This window comes from Triturus cristatus, chromosome 2_1 (genome assembly GCF_964204655.1).
Source record: "Triturus cristatus chromosome 2_1, aTriCri1.1, whole genome shotgun sequence".
NCBI classification, from domain to species: domain Eukaryota; kingdom Metazoa; phylum Chordata; class Amphibia; order Caudata; family Salamandridae; genus Triturus; species Triturus cristatus.
Genome location: NC_140581.1, coordinates 898,607,590 through 898,627,046, shown reverse-complemented (window position 1 = coordinate 898,627,046; position 19,457 = coordinate 898,607,590). Strand labels below are relative to the sequence as shown.

The following is a 19,457-nucleotide window of genomic DNA, read 5'->3' as shown; positions in this document are numbered from 1 at the left end:
GAGGCTCAATCCAGCCAAAGACTCCTTACCTTAGAATTAGCCCCAGGCGTTAGACTGGATCTGGAAATTTGTCTTGAGCAGTACTCCTGTGCGCCAGTAGGTGACATTGTTCAGATCCACGTGGCGTCATCTGCGCCGGAAGAGACGTGCATGGTGCCTGTATAGGAACCGCCCCAGCACTCTGACATCAGTGACTTTTCGCGACTGTCCACGAGAGGAGTAGAGCCACAAAGTACACTGAGCACTGCTGTGGAATACTAGGGCCCTTAAAGAGGAAAGTCCTGTCCCTAGAAATTTGTTTGCAGAGCGGGGAGGATTGGAGAGTCATTAAGGAATCTGAAACTAGATAGAGTCTGTACCAGATAAAGCGTTACCGAAGATAAGTAACTTGTTCATCTGATAGTGACTTCTAGCTGCAGATTCCTTATCCTAGAATAGATACCCAAACAACACCTCCCCCGAGGTGGTTCTGTGGACCAATTTCACACGAGGATGCCCATCAGGATGGGTGCCTGAGGCTAATTAGGCGAACTGCTCTCCGTGACAGGCATTGCGAAGGCTGCAGCCCGCAAAGCTGTTGGAGGTGCTTGTGCTGTGCACTCCCCCGATGCGAGGAGGTTCCTGTCCCCTAACCCATCAATGGGGGAGAGTCAAGCGGCACCGGTCTGATGGCTTCCATCCCTGACCGACCAGATTCTGTGAGCGGTTAGACAAGAGGTGAGAGGCGCGCTGGTAGAGAGGCTGCGGTGAGACTCCCTTGAGAAAGAGGACCTGCTGCAACATGGACTGGCCCTGAAGGGTGAGACGCTGCACTGGTGACACCTCGAGTCGCGCTGCAAGGGAACACGGCAGTTTGGGGACATTGTGTATTTGCTGGAAACGCAAGAGCGAGTGCTACCGCGCCAGGTAAGAGTGGAGCTAGACTGGGCCTTGCCAACGCCTGTTTGAGAAGGGCCTTCATTTATCACGTATGAGCAAGACGGTTTGGCTAGGACTTGTGACCCTGTAGTCCAGGCGGACCCCTCTTTGACAGCAGGGGTCCAGAGGAGCCAGAGCCCAGGCAACCCTAAGCTGCTCTACTCCGGACTGCAAGGGAAAGCTACACGACTACAAAGCCGCTGACTTGCAGTTCTGTGAGAGTGTGGAAATATGGATTTTTCTGATCAGTTATGTCCCCTATCTTGGACCCCAACGGTTTCATGTATGAATCATAAGTACATGTATGTTCCCTCCAGTTCCAGTTATGAAGACGCAAACACATGTGCGTCCACCGTCAACACGTCCTCTTTCAGATCCGCCATGAATAGGCCGGATATTCCATTTCTAAGTATGAAAGGCCACCGGCTTTATATGGTTCACTTATGCCATTTTACAGTCCAGGCGAGTAGGCCCTGATTCTGCCATCAAGCTTTTCCTGCCTTCTGCCTCTGAGAGCTCCAGTCTGAGCCTGCATCTGTATCCATATACTTTGTCCTCATTCTCTGCGCAGCTAACGGTGCCTGACATCAGCTTGTCGCCTGCCAAAAACTGTATTTCACCTTCGAAATTATCTGCTCCGCTCCCTGCCCAATGCATTCCTGTCTAGTAGTTTAAGTAAACATTCTTCCAGCTACCGAGCAAAGGCCCGGCTTCTCTGTCTTTATGCAAGTAATTCATAGCCCTATTATTATGGAAGACTTCTGCCCTCGCATCTAGTGTAGACACTTAGACGCTTGTACACGCACTAACAGTCAGTATAGTCAGTATAGAATAAGATTCTACTCTAAGAGACCTCTCTTTTGGATAACATAGTTCTTTAAACATAGGATGTTAGATATGATTTGGGATTAGGTTGACTTGACCCTCCAGACATCTGTCGCCACATGTAGAGTTAAATGTCAAATCCCCTTCACCCCCTAGTCGCACGTCAATCATACGTCATGCTGCTGCGCGCGCATTTCTGCCAAGTATTTCTGCTGACATTGCAAAATTCTTTCATGGAACCACCCTATTATGACATCATACCTGATGACGTTCTTTAGTTACACCCGGTTACGCCCACTTTTGCTACGCATGTATGTTTTATCTTTACTATCAATTGTTACGCCTCCTGCATTTGCTTCACTGTAATGCCTATTGTATAAAAGTGATTACTTATCAATAAAGTATGTACTTCACTTCCTGAACCTCCGTGGTGATGGAACCTGGAGTCCACGATTTCGAATCGTCCATTGGAATAAAGCTCATTCCGAACCTCTAATATCACGGATTTTGCCTCTTATTTTACTGAGCTATTTTTATTATTTTTCTGTATCAAATTAAGTCCCGGTAATTAAATTATTTACCATGGGGACATGCTGGAAGAAATCCGACAGGCCGTGTTGGGGACCTGTGGGCACCAGCTAGCAGTCAGCGGCGAGTATCCCAATGTCCCCTCTACCCCACGCTGGTGCCATCCTGCCTCCACTAATGGAATGACAGGTGGTAAAAACGAACGGGCCCCCACCAAATGAAAATGGACACATTAGCGCTCCCTAGAGGGCCAGGGGCTCCGGAGGGCTCCTAAGATCAGTCATCCTTCACAACCCCGCAGGCATCCGGAGAAACCTCTCTGTCGCTTCATACACAGAGTTTACACAGTGGTGGAATCGCGCATAGACTCCGTAACAACAGAGGTCTAATTGATGTGGATGTATCTTCGCAACATGGGGGCAAGAGAAAAAGAGCTGAATGACTCAGCGAAGACTTTGCTTCAAGACACAAAGAACCTCAAGAGTCAAGTAGGTGAACTGGAGGCCTCTAACAATTTCCTGGAAGCGAGACTTTAAGCCTATGAAGGTAGATCCTGGCGCAACAATGTCCGTATACTGGGTGTCCCTGAACGTGCGGAGGAGCCAGCTGCAGATCTATTCGTGGAGGACCTTACTCTCAAGCACCTCCAGCCCCGGGGCATCTCGAAGTTCTTCTCTGTGGAAATGGCACACCGAGTGCCGGGGGGGGTGGGGGGGGGGGCGGCGGCTGTGGCCCGGGGCTCCGCCGACGCCCATCTTCGCCTTACTCTTTCATTTTCAAGACCAAGACGTCGTGCTCCAGGCGGCCCGCATGGCTCCGCCAGTGTTGTATGATAGTGCACACATAACCTTTTTCCTGGACTTAACACTGAAAGTGCAGAGTCAGTGACGCAGTTTTCTAGAGGCCTGGGAGTGGCTCGAAGGATGGAGAACATCTGGAAGCACCGGCCATGAGGCGAGGCATGGAAGGCAGTGAAAGAGATTTGAGGCGGCTGACAGTGGGTCCACAGGGTACGCTCCGATGCTGGAGGGGGATACAGAGCATCGACAGGAAGACTGACTGCCTGATTCAGGTTCAAATACATGTGAGCAGTGCTCTCCCCTGAGAACTGGGGTGAACAGTGCTAAATTGGTACTGGGATTTGGGGTTGGGATGCTTTGACAGCCCAGTTAACTGGGTGGAGGTCCTTTTGGGTGCTATGCCGGTGCTTGAAGCCCCCTTTTGAGGCAGCTGGGGACTCTGTCTTGAGATATTGACTTGTTTGAGGCATGGGACGACAATATCAATCTATTAGATCTGATGGTGTTATACATTTCCTTCTATGAGGAATGGGTGACTGGTATGTAGGAAGGTCCACAGTCACCTAAATTTACTATGTTGGGTTGGCATGACAGGCACTCTGCAGAGTTGGGGGAGCGGGCAGTGTTGGGTCAGTCATGCACGGACACGGGAAGAGGGTCTTTTCCTTGGTTATGCCTATACAAGTTTTCACTTACAATCAAGGGGACTGAGCAAGAGAGGGAGGGGGTTGTTCAACAGGTTTTAGGCAGCGGGGGGGGGGGGGGGGGGGGTAACAATGGGGGTGTCACCTTACGGAGACGAATGGCCACTGGGGTAGACACATCCATCTCTGAGCCCTGATTATTATCCTGGAATGTGAACGGGTTGGGGGACATGATTAAACATGGAGTGTTACTCCAATATATTAAGCGACATTCTCCTGACGTAATCCTATTGCAAGAGACTAACCTTATGGGTAATGCCTGCAAGGCACTAGATCGCAGGGGCTACAAAATGGTGGTTCACGCAGGCTACACCTCCTGCTCCAGGGGCACCGGGATACACCTCAAAAAGCAATTACCCCTCTTTGTTGATAAGACCTGGTCGGACAAGTTGGGTAGATATGCAGCTCCCACAGGTACGTTGGAGGGTGAGAATATTAGTATTATACCCATTTATGTCTCGCCAGCTATGCACAGCACTACTCTCACGGACCTGGATGCCCTTATGCTTTGATTGCCTAAAGGAGGTTTCCTGATTGGGGGCGAGGAGAGAAATTAACATCACACTGTAATAATAGAGATCGCAACCCGAAGGCAGCCAGTACCTTTGAGTACCCAACTGGCGAACTTCCTTGCTCCTTTGGGCTTGGTAAACGTCTGGAGGGCCCTTAACCCTACCGCACAACACTTAACATTTCACTCCAGGGCACATGGAAGCCTTTCCAGCATTGATTTTATAATAAAAATAATAATTCCATTTATAGAGCGCCTGGTTACACCCAGCGGTGTGCCCCGTGCTAGGATCCAGTCCCCCGTAAAGAGAACAGAGTGCAGCTAAGAAAACCAAAATAGAAGACAGAACAGAGGCCCCCAAGGAAAGACTCAGATTAGGGTTGGAAGAGCCAGGTTTTTAAACCTTTACAGAAGATGCTCTCAGACGGCTCGGCTCTCAGGGTAAGTGGTATCGAGTTCCACTTTTCAGCTGCCAGATATCCAAAGGAACGTGCCCCCATTCTGGCCCATTGGACTCTAGGCATTTTGACCAGATGTGCTCCTGCAGACCTCAAATTGCGAACAGGATTATGGGAGTTAACATGGGGTGTAGATAACTAGGAACTCTTCTCCACAAAATTCGGTGGCAGTAGCACATTGCTTTGTAGATGATCCTTTTATCCACTGGTAACCAGCGGAAGGGTCTCCAGTGCCCTGGCAGAGGTGGCTCTTATGTGAAGGTTTAGGACCAGCCGTGCAGCCACATTCTGAATGCATTGCAGTTTATTCAGGCATTCTTTTGCTGCTCTTAAGTATAGTATATTGCCATAGTCCATCTGGGATGTGACTAGAACGTGTACAAGAGTTTTCCTGGCCGATAGAGGAAGTAAGTCTAGGGTCTTTCCTAGGACTTTGAGAGTGCCGAAGAATTTTCCAACAACCTTCTTGATTTGATTCTCAAAGGAGAGTTTAGGGTCAAACCAGACCCCAAGATCTTTTGTTTCGTCTTTGGGGGATGGGGTTGAGCCCAAGGTCTGGGGCCACCATGCCGAGGCCCAGATAAGGGGGCCTTCCCCATGATTAGGACCTCTGTCTTACTGTCGTTCAATCTATGGCAGTTGTTAGACATCCAGGCGGCAAGCTCTCCTAGACAAGAGGAAAACTAGTTGGCGGCTTTCTCCGAGTCTTGGAATAGGGTGACAATCAGTTGCGTATCTCCCGCATAGTATACAATGGTCACTTTGTATTTATCTACAATTCCTACCAAGGGGCCAATGTACAAATTGAAAAGGGTGGGGCTCAGTATCGAGCCCTCCTCTCTTCCGAATTTCTGGAATGTACGGCACCTGGCAAGAGGAATCACTGATTATTCCCCCGTATGTGTGAGGTATAATCTAGGCATTCAGCATATTAGGGGCACAATCTCTATAAACCCCTTGTACCTTAACCTTCCAGTTGTAAGGGAAGGGCTCAAGCAGCACATGACTTACTACTTTAAGGATAATGAGCTCTCCGTCACCTGTTAACTGACACTCTGGGAAGCCTTTAAGGCAGTAATTAGGGGTCAGGCTCCCTCTTTGACGGTGGGAAACAGGCAAAACAGGCGAGGTGCGGTGGAGTAACTCAAACAAGACATTGTAGAGCTGAAAGCCCAGCTAGTGGGAGATGAGCATGACAAAGCGCAACACTCTCTAAACCTCAAGCAGCAGGAATAGAGGGAAATGGTGACAGAGGCGGCCAGGGCCAATTATAGAGCTATGCAATTGCGGGTGTATGAACTAGGGCATAGGGCAGGAAAATTGCTTGGATAGGAGCGATCGAGAGAGCCGCTGGGTGGCGGAGGTAGATTCGGAAGATGGGGAGCATCTGTGCGATCTGCAGGCTATCGCTGATACATGTGCAACCTACTACTCTCGCTTTTATTCCTCTGGGGCCTTAATCCCAGAGCTTGAGTCCCTCGACTTCTTGGCAGATAGACTGCTCCCGACCCTTTCATCTGAGGATCTGATGCTCCTAGACAGTGGCCTCATGGAGGATGAAGTAAAATAGGCTAATAAAGCTCTAAATGTGGGCAGTACACTGGGGCCTAACGGACTCATATAGAACTATATAAACTCACAGGGTCCACCATAGCACCCTACTATTGAAAATGTTTGAAAAAAGCCAGCGCAAAGGTGCACTCCTCGAAGAACAGAGGCTCGCCTCAGTGTTAAAAATACACAAATAGGGCAGACCACCTGAGCAGTGTGCCTAATATAGACCTACTTCTTTACTGAATGCTGAGGCAAAGATTCTCGCCAAGCTTCTAGTACTTCAACTGATTCCACTCATTTTGAAATTGGTCCACCCAGACCAATCGGGGTTCATACCAGGTCGCAGTACGGCTCTTAACCTAAGACAGCTACATGGGGTCTTTGGACGTGTACACCTAGTCCGCGAAAATGCGGCGATCATGTCACTTGATGCACACATGGCCTTTGATATAGTGAACGTATCTTTTTGCTGTGCTTAAAAATACAGGCTTTGGCCCGGGCTTTTTGTCCTGGTTCCGACTGCTTCATGCTGAACCTTCGGCGCAGGTAGTGGTAAATAGCAGGGTGTTTCGAGTCTTTCCCCTCCAGTGAGTGACCCAGCAGGGTTGTCCCCTGTCTCCCCTTTTATTTGCCTTAATTCTTGAACCGTTGGTGGCCTGGATTAGGGGGAGACCCTTTGATTCGAGGTTTACAGTGGACAAAAGACTAGGAGGACAGACTATCTTTATATGCTGATGATATCCTTCTTTACGTGGCCGCTCCAAAATCCTCCATTGCTAGGCTACTGAATATCTTCTCTATCGTTGGTAAACACTCCGGATTTACGATCAACTGGTCTAAATTAGTGGTGATTGTCCTCGACAGGCCAGCACAGCACCTCCCGCCAGGATGTGAGGCGCAGATAGTAACAGAAGGGTTCCAATACTTGTGCATCTTTATCACTACTGACCCCAATTTGTCCGTGGCCAGAACTTACAAAACCCTCTGATTCGCTTCAAAAGCGATGTTCATCACTGGAGGTCCCTCTCGCTATCTCTATTGGGAAGAGAGGCACTACCACGCTTTCTTTACGTGTTAGAGAACACTCAGTTTCTAGTGCCCAATACCTATTTCAAGGCGATAGAGAGTGAGAGCAGAATTCTGTTTTGGGACAGTGGACCCCCGTGTATAGCTCTGGTGAAACTGACACGAGGTTGGCACGACGGAGGAATATCTCGGCCAAATCTCCAATCTTATTATAGAGTGGCACAATTGATGACCATTAACCAATGGGTTCATCAGCCCAGGGATGAACCAGCCTATCACATGGAAGGCCTGGTTCTCCAGCCGGGAGGCTACTGACGAGAACTCTATAAGGCCCTGCGCAGTCTCCACCTGGAGGGACTGATTGCACTGATAGTCTGTCTCTGGCATACAACGCTACGTAAACTAGGATGGGGAAGAGGATCACGCAAGCCACAATTTTGTGGGACTCCGAACTTTTGGGGACGATGGCGATGAGACGGGAGAATGACACATGGGACTTAACTGGAATCTCTACGGTGGGAGATTTCTGCTCCAGCATGGGGGTAACTCCCTTTGCAGCTTTGCAAGACTTATATTTTTGCTCCAACTGAGACTTTCCAGTACATACAAATTTGCCATGCTCTGCAGGCTGTGCTATCCAGCGGAGAGAACCTGCCGGCGTCGTCCCCACTAGAGAATAGATTATTGGAGGAACATCTCACCAGTAAGGTGATCTCCCTAACATACCAAAAACTTATCAATAACTCCCCCAATACCCTTTTGTACTTGCGGGAACAGCGGATTTATTACATATGCAAGAAGACGATTGGCCGGAGGTCTTGGCTTCGTCCAGGGCGGTGGCCTTAGGACACATTTCCAACTGGTGCAACTCAAAATATTACATAGGGTTTACATGTCTTGCACCACATTGGTAAAAATGGGTAGGAGGTCGGATACGATGTGCCGCAGACAGTGTGGGCAAGAAGGTATTTTTTTACACATCATTTGGAACTGCTCAAAGATTCGGACCTGTTGGGAAACAGTGGTGTTGGTGAGTGAGATCTGTGGAGTGAACCTGTTGCTATCAGCTAAGTGGTGCCTCCTTAATGTATGGGAGGCCACTGACTTGGCGTGAGCTGATCGATGCTGAGTCACCTTGGGCATGATGATAGTTAAGCGCAATATAGCGTGATTGTGGGGGGCAGAGCCCGCACTGTCTCTCAGGGACTGGAAGGGAGACAATGACTGGTGAATGGTGGCGGAGAAGTCAGTGTATGAAAGTAAAGACTGTCCCCTGAAGTGGGAAAGAATCGGGGGTAAATGGAACGTGTACAGGGCAAGTCCATGTGTCATCCCGATGGCTGCTGTAATGGTGTCCCCGGTGCGTGAGGGCACAGTGTAACCCAGGCCCTGGGCGCAGAGAGTACTGTATCACCCTCTTGGGGATTTTGATAGAAAATATGGTACTTGTTATTGATTTTCTATGCACTGCTAGCCAATTGTATAAGAATGTGGTAATATATAATGTGGTAAACTGCTTTACTCTAATAAACAGAAGTAACAACAACAACAAAAAACCTGAGAAAGAGGGGCAGAAAGGGGATTGATCTGTCTTTCTGTACACCATGCCACAAATGTTCCCAAACCGCACGTATATATCCTCTTGGTGGAGGGACGCCTGGCTGCCAAGATAACATCACAGACTTTGGAAGGACAGTCGAAAGCTGTCAACTGTTGCAGCTCAATCTCCCTGGAAGAATGCAGAGTGTTGAAAGGTTTGGGTGGAGAACCCTCCCCTGTTGAGACAGAAGACCCTCCAAGAGGGGCAGCCTGATCGGAGGACCAATGGCCATGCTTAACAGCTCAGTATACCAGACGCTCCGCATCCAGTCCGGAGCCACAAGGATGACTTGGGCCCAGTCATACCTAATCTTCTTGAGAACTTTGGGCAAGAATGGTATGGGTAGAAAGGCACACAGAAAGCCGCAACTCCAGTCGACACACAATGCGTTTCCGAGCAAGAGCCGCCTTGAAAACTCCATCACACAAAACTGCGGACATGGCGCATTCTCAGAGGTGGCAAATGGATATAACCCCACTGCTGAAAGTGACCTTGCGCGATCTCCTGATGGAGATGCCATTCGTGATCCGCTAGGCATCTGCGGATGAGTTGACCCTCTGGTGGGCTTTCTGAACACCAGAGCAGATGGCTATGGTGTTAAGATAGCCCACCAGATGGTGAACCACCAGTGAAATGCCCTGAACTTCCAGCCATGTGCAGAAATGCAGGGCCTCTTGAAAAAGGCTTCACGACCCCACCCTGGCTTGTTTGTTGCAGTACCACATTGCGGTGGCGTTGTCCGTGAACACCTGCACTAGCCTTTACTTGGAGGGCAGAAAGGCTTTCAATATCAGCCGGATCGCCTGGAGCTCCAGAAGGCTGATGTGGAGTCTGGATTCCACCGGAGACCAGAGGCCTCTGATCTCAACCTCTTCCAGATGGCTGCCCCATCATAGGAGTCAATCATCTGTCACTACTGTCAGATCTGGTTGGAGAAGGGAGCAGGGTGTGCCGCTGACTCAATCGCAACTTGTTATCCACCACTGCAGATTCTTTGCAGTTCCCTTCGAGATCTGGACCATGTCGGAGAGATCCCCCCGATGCTGCACCCACTGGAACTTCAGGTCCCATTGCAGAGACCGCATATGCCAATGGGCATGTCTCACGAGCAGGATGCTGGAGACCATGAGACCCAGCATTCAAAGAGTCAGTCTCAGTGAACTACAGGATAGGGGTAAAAACATCTACGACCTTAATTTCCTGGACTCGCCATTTGGGAGGATGAGCCCGAAACCGCACCTTGTCCAGAACTGCTCCATGAAAGGGGGCATCTCCCAGGTGGCTGCCCCAACCCAGAAGCAACACATCTGTTACCATTGTCTGCTTTAAGTGTGGTAGGGAGAGGGTTCTTATGCCGACTCAATCTTAGTCTAGTAACCACCACTGCAGATTTTTTGTAGTCTCCTCTGAAATCTGTACATGGACGGAGAAGCTCCCTTGATATTGAGACCACTAAGACCTAAGATCCCACTGCAGAGCGCCGCATATGCCACCTGGGGTGCTTGACCAGCAGAGGGCCATTAGTCCCAGCAGCCTTCAGGTTGACTTCACTGAAAACCTGGACAGAGGCTAAAAGATCGGAATCATAGCCTCAATGCCCTGAACTCTTTTCCTGGGGAAAGGCAAGAAACCAAACCATGTCCAGAATGGCTCTGAAGACAGGGAGAATCTGAGAAGGAGTCAGGTGTGACTTTCGCACATTGATAGTGAACCCCAAAGATGATAGAAGGTTCGCAGTAGTCTGAGAGTAGTTGACAACTGCATGGAGCAAGCCTGCTTTTAACAGCCGGTTATAAAGGTAGGGGAACACTGGAAACCCCGACATAAAGTGTGCTTCTACCACTGTCATCCCTTTCATGAATACCCGAGGCTCGCTGTCAAGACCAAAGGTGAGCACACCGAATTGAAAATGCTCCTATCCCACCATATAGCACAGATGGGCCTGAAAGACGAGTGTATTTAAATAGTCTTGCACATCAAAGTCCACCATCCAGTCTCCAGGGTTGAAGGCATAAAAGATCTGGAATAGTACAAGCATTTTAAATGTGTCCTTCCGGATGAAGGCGTTGAGGAGGTGCAGGTCTAAAATAGGAGGATGATACACTTGATGTAATAAGGCTGTAATATATACACACCGATGTCAATGACTATTTGCAGTTGGTTATCAATAAAAAGAAAAGTAAAAAAAAAAAATAGTGAGATCTCAACCCAAATGGTAATCTGATTACACCAGTTTACCCCCTGTATGCACATACCTTCCTTTATGATTAGAGTAACAACCGTTTCTGTCTCCCCACAGCCTCAACAGGAGAGCAAATATCGTAGGCAGATTTTCCTGTAACATTCATTAATAAACACATATAGACTAACCAATTTAAAAAAGATTCTATTAACCACCCCTTATCACCACTCTTCTCTCCAGCATACCTTTACTAGCCAACATATAAACGTGATAATTACTCCGTTACTCTCAAGCCATCTCTATGCAGCCCTTCTCTGGCGCCTAATTTATATAGTTTAACCGTGTTCGATGCGTATCCTCCATGTTATTCATAGAAACAGGACAGCCTCACATCGCTCGATTTTTATTCAAAGCCATATTAAAATGTCTCAATGCGCCCATGTTGAGCTAAATTCATGACCCTTCCAAGGCTATATAATGCTGTTCATTATTGTATTAAGACCGCAAGTTATAAAACATCTAGCTTTAAAGTACACAAATAAGTATGTGAAAAAATAAAGATTAAAAAGTTATTTGGTCAAAAACCCAAATAATAATGATATATGATGCAAAATTATTATCGTGTCCAAACAAACCATAAGAAACAATTCCCAAACTTCCTCAAAACACCTAAGTGAAACACTTCTCATTGATGTGCGGGTTGTTCTGTATGTTCATGGTAAATAATCATTGACTGGTCTTTTGCATATGTTGACAATAAAAGCAATACATAAGACACATAGAGACCTACTGAAACTCTGTTTTACTGAATGCTTTATGAGCTCAATCCCTTACATGTATACTTAATATCCTCATTAAGAAATCAATAGATTTCACCATGCTTTTGTGGTCAAAATATTGTACTAGATAAAACATGTGTGGTGTAATTTTTTTTAGTTCTGTTGATGACTGATGACTATCTGATAGGACACACCATCTTTGTTGAAAAGAAATGATGCTACACTTGCTTAGTCCTTTTTCATTCAATGCCATTATAGGAAACAACTCATTTCTAATTAGTCGTTTAGTCCCTTAAGGGTCATGGAATCCAATCTTTTGATCCAAATTGCTTCTATTTGAGAGAGAGGTTTTAAGATGTTGCGATCTGGGAGGTTTTCAAGAACCTCTATAACTTGAAATCACAATTGTGCTGTGGTATGTCTGGAGTCCACCCACTGTAAGGCCGAATTAGAGTTTGTATTTTTGTTACAAATCGTACTTTTGTGTTCGGTGATTCTTATCTTCAACTTCCTTTCTCTTTTTCCAATGTAAATTAAAATGCAGAGGCATTTTATACAGTACATTGAATTAGCAGTATTACAGTTAGCTGTAAAAAATAGGAGGACAGCCTTTGTCCTTCTTTGGCACCAGAAAGTACCAGGAATAACAACCAAGACCTACTTCTGAACCCTCTCTGCAACCGCTCTGACTAAAAAGGCTTGCACTTCCTGCCATAAGACAGACAGACGGTCTTCTGTCAATCGTTCCAGAGGCGGTGTAAGGTACGACGGAGTTGCAATGAAGGCAAAGAATACCCCTTCTGGACTACCTGCAGGTCACACCTGTCTTAGATTATAGTCTGTCAACCCAGCAACAATCGTTGGATTCTGCTTCAGAAGGAGGGTCTGTGTTTCACTAGGGACCCGCTAAAGGAGTTTGGCAGGTGGGGCTGCATAGGTGGGAGAGTAATGGGCTGAGTGGCTAGCTGACATTGACCACAGGGTTGGTGAGCGCCAGGGTTCTGGTTGTGAAACTGCTGCGCATTCTGCCAAGGCTGAATTGGCTGTCATACGGGGTACCTCTGCCAAAACTGCAAAACGAACAGTAGGGCTGATGCGGCTGGCAAAGCCGAGTAGACAAGACCAGGGAGCGTTCTGGATCTCTGCTCGCTTTCAATTCAAGCGCTCGAGAGCAGAACCTGCCTTCTCCCCCAAAGGCGAGTCACGTCAAAGGGCATGTCCTTGAGGGTTGATTGGACATCGCCTAAAAAACAGCTCACCGAAGCCAGGTGTGGCAGCAAATGGCAACACTGATGCCAATGGCCTGCCTGTTGGAATCAGTGGTATCTAAGCAACATTGAACTGTAAACTTGCCAGAAACACGACTGTCCTGTATAGCTTGGGTCAGGGCAGGTCAGAGATCTTCAGGGACACCTAGGAGGACTTGAGCCACTGCATCCCAAAGAGCATGGGAATAGTGTCTAAGTAGGCACATGACCTTGACAGACCTGAGGGTCAAACTGGTGGAAGAAAATACCCTCTTCCCAAAGGTTTCTACTCTTTAGGACTCCCTATTGGAGGGAGTAGTCGGGAACATGTTTGGGTTAGACTTGCAAATTAATGCTAGCACCACTAAGCTCTCGGGAGAGCGGTGCGGAGACAAGGGCCCCAGGGCAAGAACGCGGCATCGTTAAATTTGGCAGTTCACCAGGGGCCACAACCAAGGTTTGGACCAGGTCCCTAAAAGGGCACCAATGAGGGCCTTGTTAAAGGGTAATAAGGGGTTAATGTCAGTCAAGGTATTGGTTTTGACTTCTAAGTTGAGGAGCTGGAGGTCAATAACTTCGGAAGCCCTCAGTATGACCACCACAAAAGAAGCACTCTTTTTGAGAGCAGTACCTGCAGGTGTAGAGAGGCCAGAGTCAGGAGAGGTATTAAGGCCACTGGCGTCTTGTTTGTCATCTGTGCCAAACAATGTGTGGGAGCTTCCTTGTGAATGTTGTGTGGTGTTATGTTGATTTGAATAGTGCACTAAGGAGTCGCACCTCAGTACAAAGAAGATTTGACGTGATTAATGTAGTACTAATTAAATTTCGATGAAACATAAGTCTTGGTGCTAATCAAGGTAACAGAACACCCCACTACCTTGGGTGTTAATGCATGAACATCTAGCCAGATCCCTGTGCTAAACTTAATATGACAATTGTACTTCGGCACTCCTAATATTTATCTCCTCATTCCTAATTTTATTTAAAGCACAAATCCTTCATACATTTTAGGTAGCTCAAATCACAGAAGACACCACTTGTTATGTTGTACTTGAATTTTCTCAAATTAAATAGTTTGTATGTTGTTTGGTTCTTACACAGTATTTCACTTGCACAATGTTTCTAATATAGCATTGTGTGTACATGCATTTGTTGTAAACACTAGGCAATCCGATATTATACAGTTTGATAGTGATGGTCCAATTCCTGTTAATGGAGGAACACAGACTGGTGATGAAGAAACATAACAGCCAACATGTGTTTCGTTACATCCATATCAAACTGTATAATATCTGATTATCTTCTGTTTACAACAAATGCGTGTATACACAATGCTATTTTAAAACCATTGTAAAAGCGAAATACTGTGTAATAACCAAACAAAGTACAAACTATTACATTTAAGAAAATCCCAGTACAACATAACAATTTGTTTTGAGCTACCTAAAATGCATGAAAGATTTGTGCTTTAAATAAAATTAAGAATGAAGAGATAAATATTCGGAGTGCCGGGGTACAATTTGTCATATTATATATAGTTAATGGTTTTTCTTCGGCCGGATCATTGAGATCTCAAAACCTCGGTATCTCCCCAATAAGACGAGAAGGCAGCATTTGAGCAAAAAGGATCACTAAATTTTACTGAGAGGAGAGGCTGCTAGCAGCCATTTTCCATCGCATGGCTGATTCCCCTCTGTCTCTCCTCTTTCCCCTTCTCTCGCTAACTGCTCCTCCCCCATTTTGCAGTTCGTTACACTGTTGCAGAGTTTGATTGCTCTTTCAGTGAAAAGGAGCAGTGCACTTCCTGGCTCTAAAGAGCAACGTGCAAGAAGAGAAGGTAGAGCTTTTGGCTAAGCCCTGCCCCCTGATTGCTGTTATTCATTAAACTAATTCTATGCCTCTTTTTACCCCCTTACTCCTCATTAAAATGCCTGGGAGGCTCTGCAACTGAACGATCCATTTACAAATGCACACCTGAAACATGTGGTTTAATTTGATTATGCCATATAAATTTAGCTAGAAAGCACCAAGCCTGTCTCCCTGTTATGCTCACAGACACCAAAGTAGTACAGGTACAGTTAACCCTTCACGTGCGTCGGACGGCCGGGAGTCATCCGACGTCACGGTGGGCGTGTGCGCCGGATGGCTCCTGGCCGTCCTAGCACCCACCCACGGGGGAAGCGCTGGCGCTCCCCCCGTGGGCCGCCTATCTACGTTCCCCCACTGGGGAAGGCAGGGGAAGCCCTTCCCCTGCCTCCCCCCAAGACCCCCCTCCACATCATTAGAGGATTCCTGGTGCGCTGGAAGCCATTTCTTCCAGCGCGCTGGAGAGAAGAGGAGGCAAGTTTCTCCTCGTGGGAGGGGGGGGGGTATTTAAACAAAAGAGGCATCAGGAAAAGGAAAGGGTCTTTCTTTCCCCTGATGCCTCTTTTGTGCATTCCTGCTGCACGATCATGCGATCGTGCAGCAGGAATGCCCACTAGACGCCAGGGATTTTTAATTTTTTTTTAATGATCTTGATTACTGTTTGGGAGGAGCGGCCCCTTAGGCAAGGGTTGCTCCCCTCATAGGGGCAAAGTTTTTTTGGCTTTGTCTGCCCCCCTGGGGGGCAGATTTCGCCATTTTTTTAAAGTGGCCCACTGGACCACCAGGGTTTTATTTGTGGAGAGTGACCCCTTGGGCAAGGGTTGCTCTCCTTTGGGGGCAATGTTTGTCGCCATATTGTGATAAGATTGGGCCCACTAGACCACCAGGGATTTGTTTGTGGGAAGTGGCCCCTTGGGCAAGGGTCGCTCCCCTTTGGGGAGTATTAATTTGCCAGTTTCTGTCCCCCTGGGGGGCAGACCGGCTGATTTTTATTTTTTGGTATGGCCACTAGGCCACCAGGGATATATTTGTGGGGAGTGGCCCCTTGAGCAAGGGTCGCTCCCCTTTGGAGGCAATCTTTTTGGCTGTGTCAGCCCCCCAGGGGGGCAGATCTAGCCTTTTGTTTTTTAAACTGGGCCCACTAGACCACCAGGGATTTGTCTGTGAGGAGTGGCCCCTTGGGCAGGGTTCGCTCCCCTTTTACGGGGGTGAATATTTTATTTATACTCTTAGGCCCACCTACCCCTTAGCTTGGCTGGTGGATTGTGTGTGGACTGGTGCATTATTTGCATAAGTGATTGTAATTTTTTTCTCCTTTTTATCTAGTGTAAAGCTTTTGATTCCTGTTTGTGGTTTCGGCAGTGGTTGTTCTGGAGTTTTGAATAGTTGCATTTTTTCCGTATGAAAAACATTTTTGTTGTATTTACTCTAAATGAGTATTATTGTCCTGCATGAATGACTTTTTTTGTAAGTGGTGTCATAATGGCAGCATATTTAGTTAGTGTTTTGAGCATGAAATTCTTTGCGATGTGTTTTGCATTCTCTTATGTGTAATTTTCTTTTCTTTTTCTTTTTTAGTGGGATATTGTTGATCCTTACTGTGTCTGTGGAGAGTAGGTGGTGGTGAGTCTAGCTACTTCTGGCAAGTGAGTGGTATAGTTTTGGAGTACATAGGTCTTTGTGATAAGGACGCATTTTGTTTGTTACTTATTTTACAAAGTGTTTGTTGTTGCTGACTTGTTTGACAAGTTACCTTTATTAGTAAGGATTATGGCTAGCTGTAGAATTACTGCTCAGCAGGTGGTTGGTATGCTTTTTGAATCTTCCTCTGACCATGATTATGAGACTGACAGTGCGTCTGAGGGAGAGCAGGATTCAGGCAATGCATTTTCTCTCCACATGGAATCATCGGATGATGAAGCTACTCTCAGTGCGGATGAAGCTACTCTCAGTGCGGATGAAGTGCCTGTTTTAGAGGAGGACACTGATGTGCCGATGGTGCAAGAGGCATCTGGATTGCAGCCTGGGGCTGTAAGGCTTCCCTTTGGTAGTGCTGGACTCTGGGTTGATCCAAACATGGTGCAGCCGGTGTTGCCTGCCTTTAGTGGTGATGCAGGGTGTAGAGTGGATTGTGAAAATATTTTGCATATACAGTTTTCTCAGTTGTTTATGGATGATGTATATTTGGCTGAGATTGTTGAGCAGACTAATTAGTATGCTGAACAGTTTTTGAGGGACAAAAGTGCCAGACTTAGGCCCCGCTCTACAGCTACCCGGTGGACTCCCGCAAATCTGGATTAGATGAAGAAGTTTTTGGGTTTGATGTTTTTGATGGGCTTGATAAGGAAGCCGTCCCTGGCTTCATATTGGTCTACCAGTCCCTTGATGGCAACGGCCATATTTCCTGCAATTAAGAGTTGTGATCGGTATTTAATTTTGCTTCGGATGCTGCATTTTGTTGACAATGTTTTGGCGTTGCCACGAGATAACCCTGACTGTGACTGTCTTTTTAAGATTCAGCCTGTTCTTGATCACTTTGTAGATCGATTTTCAGAGATCTATACTCCAGGCAAAGAAATATCTGTTGATGAGTCTGTGGTCCTGTTTAAGGGCCGTTTGGTTTTTAGGCAGTACATTCCTAGCAAGAGGGCACGTTATGGAATTAAGATGTATATGTTGTCTGAGAGTAGGACAGGATATATCTATAATTTTAAGGTGTACACTGGTAGGGATTCCACTATTGACCCCCCTGGTTGTCCCTCCACTTTTGGAGTTTCAGAGAAAATTGTGTGGGATCTTGCTAGAGGACTGTTTAACAGAGGCCACCATTTGTACCTTGATAACTTCTACACTGCTGTGCAATTGTTTAAGGAATTGTTCAAAGTGGACACTTTTACTTGTGGCACAATCCGCACTAACCGTAAAGGTTACCCAAAAGAGCTTGTTTGCAAAAAGCGTCAGAGGGGACAGTGCAGTGCCTTGCATAGTGAGGAACTGCTAGCTTTGAAATTTGTGGACAGGAGGGATGTGTACATGCTGACTACCATTCATGATGAGAGTACTTCACCTGTGGCTGTTTGGGGTCAGGTTGCTGAAGTGCGCAAACCTGTGTGCATTGTAGACTACAATAAGCACAGGGTGGTGTTGATAGAGTAGATCAGAGGTGGGACCTTACACTGCTGTTCGCAAATCTTACGTTTGGTATAAGAAGTTGGCTATCCATCTTTTCCACTAGGCAACCTTTAATGCTTTTGTTGTAGTCAAGGATTGTTGTCCTGAGTCAAGGATGACTTTTGTTCAGTTTCAGGAGTCTGTGATAGGCAGCCTTGTTGTTGTGGAACAGGCAAGTGTTCCTAGAGTTGGAGTGGTCGAGGATGTGGCTAGTTTGAAAGATCGCCACTTTCCTGATTTAATTCCTCCCACGCCCAAAAAAACTAATCCCTGTAAGAGATGTAGAGTCTGCTTGCGAAGAGATGTGTGGAAAAAGAGTCGTATGCACTGTGCCGATTGTCCTTCTAATCCTGGGCTGCGTGTGCCCACATGTTTCAGATTTTATCACACTCAAAAGAGTTTTTGGGAGCAACCGTGAGTCTAATAGTGTACTGCCTGGTATGTAAGGATTTATATAGTTCCTTAGTTTCCCGTTTGGCAATAGAATGATGTCTTTAGTTACTGTTGTTGTTTTTGTAATTATAGTTTTGTATTTAGTTGCAATTGGTTTGTGTTTTCTTTCTTGTTAAAAAACAATTTATGACGGTGTGCGTGGACTGGTGCTTGGCTGGCGGTGTGCGTGGACTGGCACTTGGCTGGCGGTGAAGGCACTGGCGCTTGGCTGGTGGTGTGCGTGGACTGGCGCCTGGCTGGTGGTGTACGTGGACTGGCGCTTGGCTGGCGGTGTGCGTGGATGGCCACTTGGCTGGCAGTGTGCGTGGACTAGTGCTTGGCTGGCAGTGTGCGTGGACTAGCGCTTGGCTGGCAGTGTGCATGGACTAGTGCTTGGCTGGCAGTGTGCGTGGACTGGCGCTTGGCTGGCAGTGTGCGTGGACTGGCGCTTGGCTGGCGGTGTGTGAGCAGTGACTTGCTGCTGGTCACTACACACACTGCTAGCTAAATGCCACTCCACACAATCCGTGAGCTGGTGTGGTTGTTGTGTCAGGAATGTGGGCGTGCGAAAGTGATGGGCCCTTGAATGGCGCTCTCTGCTGGTGTGACTGTTGTAATGTGCTGGGCCCGCGGCTGGCTGTGTGAATGCTTTTGTATGTGTCATATATATGAAAGGTGTATGAATGGCCTGTAAAGAGGTTGGTGCCTTGCTGTGGCTGTACAGCTCACGAGCTGTGAGTCAATGGTTCAGTTTCTCGTCCTTTAAATTATTAGCAGTGCATTTCATTTTTGTGAAATCTCTGGTTAAAACATCTGTACTGAACCATCACTCACCCTTGTGCCAAATCCAACCTGT

The 19,457-nt window shown here is 47.1% G+C and overlaps 1 protein-coding gene across 2 annotated transcripts in view; it reads right to left on the bottom strand.

Annotated features, from left to right (window-relative positions):
• The window catches only part of AGTPBP1 (ATP/GTP binding carboxypeptidase 1), a 1,256,713-nt gene that overhangs the window by 499,782 nt on the left and 737,474 nt on the right, over positions 1-19,457 (bottom strand). The gene's annotated exons all lie outside the window — the stretch shown is intronic.